This window comes from Neovison vison, chromosome 3, assembly GCF_020171115.1.
Source record: "Neovison vison isolate M4711 chromosome 3, ASM_NN_V1, whole genome shotgun sequence".
Taxonomy (NCBI): domain Eukaryota; kingdom Metazoa; phylum Chordata; class Mammalia; order Carnivora; family Mustelidae; genus Neogale; species Neogale vison.
Window position 1 is genome coordinate 94567069 of NC_058093.1, and position 4580 is coordinate 94571648.

Here is a 4580-nt window from a genome sequence, read left to right on the forward strand (position 1 = left end):
ACTGTTTTTCTTTTTTTTAAGACACCTTTATTGACCGTCATGATAGACTATTACATTTAACAATCAACAGCCTGGGTACAAAAAAAAATCTACATTAAAACCCTTTGTTGGGGGGCGCCTGCGTGGCTCAGTGGGTTGAGCCGCTGCCTTCGGCTCAGGTCATGATCTCAGAGTCCTGGGATCAAGTCCCACATCGGGCTCTCTGCACAGCAGGGAGCCTGCTTCCTCCCCTCTCTCTGCCTGCCTCTCTGCCTGCTTCTGATCTCTCTCTGTCAAGTAAATAAATAAAATCTTAAAAAAAAAAAAACCCTTTGTTGGAATGCTTTACACTTTCCACAGAACAGAAACTAAAATAACCTGTTATACAATTAGTCACAAATATAGCCCTCAAGTTTTTTGCCCATGCACTGGAGTATGGCCTAAAACATGTCTTCTTTGTGGCAGTTAGGCCCTGGTACCACAATGCTTGGTTGAATTCACAAATCTTTTGTAATCTGTAGCTTTCCTGTCACTTGTCTAGCTCTCCTTTCCTGCTAAGCTTTGTTTCCTGGTAGTAATAAAAACCTTCTGTCACTGCCATAGTGACTGCTGGGGCTGGAACCACCACAGCCACTTTGGTTTCATGGTTTGGCCAAGTATTGGGCTCTACCACCACAGGGGCCAGAATTTCTCCCTCCAATATCTCCTCCTTTCATGGGTCCAAAATTTGAGGATTGACTGTTGTAATTGCCCAAATCATTATAGATTCCACCACCTCCAAATCTGCTTCCATCATTACCAAATCCATTACAGCCATCCCTACTGCCACCATATCTACCAACACTTTGACCACCACCAAAGCCACCTCAACCACTGAAGTTCCCTCCACAACCAAAGTTGTCATTCCACCAAAACCACCTCCATGACCACCACTGAAGTTTCCAGAACCACTTCAACCTCTTTAGCTGGAGGAAGCACTAACCATCTCTTGCTTAGATGGGGCTTTCCTTACTTCACAGTCATGGCCATTCATAGTGTGGTATGACAATCTTGTCTATGGAGTCATGGTCATCAAATGTTACAAAAGCAAAACCCCTCTTTTTGCCACTGCCTCAGTCAGTCATGATCTCAGTCACTTCAATTTTTCCCATACTGTTCAAAATAATCTCTTAGATGATGTTCTTCAGTGTCTTCTTTAAGACCACCAAAAATTGTTTTCACAGTTCAGTAGGCACCAGGTCTTTGAGAAGCTTCTCTTGAGCCAGCCTTCTTTGGTTCCACAACTCTTCCACCCACGTTGTGTGGCCTTGCGTTCATGGCTGCATCCACATCTTCCACAGGGGCATATGTGACAAACCCAAAGCCTCTGGAGCGCTTGGTGTTTGGATATTTCATTACCACACAGTCCATAAGTGTTCCCCATTGCTCAAAATGGCTCCTGAGACTCTCAGTTGCCTCAAGGCTCAAACCTCTGATGAAGAGCTTCCTCAGCTGTTCGGGTTCTTTAGGAGATGCTGACTTAGATATTACAGTGATGGGAGGGGAGACTTACTCGGCGGCATCCACGGGCAGAAAGGCAGTAACTAAGTTTTTGATGAGTCAAGTTATACATGGATTTTTGACTGTGTGGAAGTGGGGGTTGGTACCCCAACCTCTGTGTTTTTCAAGGGTCAACTGTATGTAATAAAGCTATAGTATAATAGGTCCATACATCTTTCTTAAAGGAAAAAGACTAATAAGCAAAAGAACAGAGTAGGAAAAATTATGACCGCATTGTTATCTTTATTTGAAGATTAAGTATGGTTTAAGGAGATGTACGGAGATGAAAGTCCAGAAAGGACAGATGGGTGACAGCAAATCTTATGTTTCATTTTGACTAGGCCACAGGATGCACAGATAATTGGTCAAATATTATTCTGGGTGTTTCTGTGAGAATGTTTTTGGGTAAAGTTAACATTTAAATGGATAGACTGAGTAGAACGGATGGCTCCCTAATGTGGGGTGGGCCTCACTGAATCAGCTGAAGGTCTGATAGAACAAAAAGGCCCACCTTACTCCAAGTGAGAGAATTCTTTCTTGCCTGACAGCATTTGAACTGGGACATTTTCCTACCTCTGGACTCAAACTGAAATTGAAACAGTGGCTCTTCCTGGGTCTTAATGCCAGGCTTAAGACTGGAACTATACCCACTTGTTCTCCTGGGTCACCAGCTTGCTGACTCACTCTGCAGATTTTGGGACCTGCTTACCTCCATAACTGCATGAGCCAATTCCTTACAATAAATCTCTTTATGTATATATACATACATCCTTATTGGCTTTGTTTCTCCAGAGAGCCCTGGCCACTACATCCTATTACAGTGATAATAATAGAGTGTTGCTTAATCAGAGCTTGGGCATTTAGCCAGATGGCATGTGTGTAAATGACAGCACTAACCTGGTTAGCTTTGTGACCTTGGCAGGTTACTTAACCATTCCATTCATAGCTTCCTTTTTTGTAAGGTGGGGATAACAGTAGTGCCTACTTCATGGGGCTGGTAATAGCATACGATTGAATGAGTGAACACCCCAAAAGAGCATAGAGCAATGGTTGGTAAGCAATAAGCAAGCAAGTATTGGTGGTTAGCATTTTCAGTCATAGCCATTTATCGTTAATTCAATAAAGTATCAGTCTCTATGTCATTTGCTTCACACCCACTGGCTCATTAAATCCTCACGACTCTACTACATCTTTACATATAGTGTAGAAAACCAAGGCAGCATAGTCCAGGGGTTCAGAGTGTGGCTTCCAGAATCTGACATACCACCCATGGGACCCTGAGCCCATGATTTAAAGATCAGTTTCCTTGTAGTAGAATTGTTTTTATGGGGTTGTTTAGAAGGGTTGTTTCACAAAAGATATTTAAAAAATAATATTACATATTAACCATTCTACAAATGTGTTAGAAGATATTATTGTTAGTATTCAGGTACTCATAATTGCTGTTAAGAAGGTAAGTCCCCAGTGACATTGGAGCTGGGGTCTGAGCCATGGTCTGGCTGATGTAAGCCTAAATTTCTAACCTTGCTTCCACTCTCCCTCCTCAGACCAGCTCTGCCAACCCCAGAGCAGAAGCTGAGGACAGCGCTGCCCACCCTGAGGCCTTGAGAGTTGGGATGTAATGGAACAAAATCAGAAATCCAATGCCAAATGAACACGTGGGACGCTGCCTCTCCCCTTCACAGTGCTCTAATTAAGATACAATGTGTTTTCCCCCTTGATCTGCTCTCATTTTCAGTATCACTTCACAGAAGTCCTATCAGTGTTTCTTCACATGCTCCATTTATTTTATTTTGTGAAAATAAAAAGTAACCCTGACAGAGACAGCCTTCATTGTTAATTTACATTCAGTCCACCTAAATGTTTTTCTCCAGAAATGAGAAAAATAAAACATCCCCTGAGCACCCACCGCTGGGCATGGACAACAGTTCAGATACTGTCTTCTTAGAATTGCAGTCTTTGATCTTGGTGACACTTGCTCTGGGAGTTCCCTGAGGCAGCAAGGGGTAAGTTGTGCTCTCTATAAAACCCCAAGGAGTGGGGTGGGGTGACACTGCAATCATGGGGACACCTGGCTCCCCAAACTTGTGCCCAACATACTTTCAAAGTTCTTTCCACAGATCTGTTCTTAAGGGCTGCTCTCCCCACCCACGTGTGTCCTTGACCTTACCTCTTTGGAACATTAGCTTTAAACCATTTTTATATTAGTGGTGATGGACCTTGGCTAGGATATAAACTTGTCACCTTTGCTGGTCCTAGGACAGCACAGACCTTGGTGAGGGAGTGGATGTGCAGCCTGAGCAGCCAAAGGGAAGCTCTTTGAGTCGCCAGATAGGCCTGGAACCTGGAACCCAGCAGGAGCCCCTGCAGCCATTTTGTAACATTTTTCTGTTAGTCCTCACCTTCTCCCTATCTGTCCTCACCTTGCAGTCATTCTTTCTGGGCCCTCCTGTCCATTTTCCTTTCCCTAAGGGTGCTCATGAAACCACTACCTACAAAGCTGCTTCCTCAACCTACAGTGGTGCCAGCCCAGTCACTATGCCAAGGAGACTAGACGTGGTCTTTAAACATAATTTGGTTGGTTTTGGTTCTTTTTGTTCTTTTGTTTGTTGTATTTTGTCTTTGCTTTCTTGCTAGCACACTGTCTAAAAGACTTTAGGGACTTAGGTGCCCTTATAAAATTTTAAGTTTAATTCTAAAATGTTTATCATATTTAATAGAAAGGCATGTGATTTCAGACTCTACATTATAAATATGTTTTAAATATATTTTCATTAAAACCTTGGAGCTTCCAATTTAGCTCATTTAATTCATAAAAATGTCTACCATATAACCTAATGGATAAGGTGATCTTTACTGTCAAACCAGCCAACTAAACCAAGTTTAACTTCCAACAAAAAGTGTGGCTTCCTGGCTGCCTGCATGGCTCAGTTGGTCAAATGTCCAACTCTTGATTTTGGCTCAGGGGTCCCGAGACTGAGCCCCAAGTCAGGTTCCATGCTTTGTGTGGAGCCTGCTTAGGACTCTCTCTCTGTCCCTTGTTGCTCCCTCGCATGCACTCT

At 43.1% G+C, this 4580-nt stretch overlaps 1 pseudogene; it reads right to left on the minus strand.

Annotated features, from left to right (window-relative positions):
• Nucleotides 1-602: 602 nt before the first annotated feature.
• Nucleotides 603-1404, minus strand: LOC122901867 (annotated as a pseudogene).
• Nucleotides 1405-4580: the final 3176 nt, after the last annotated feature.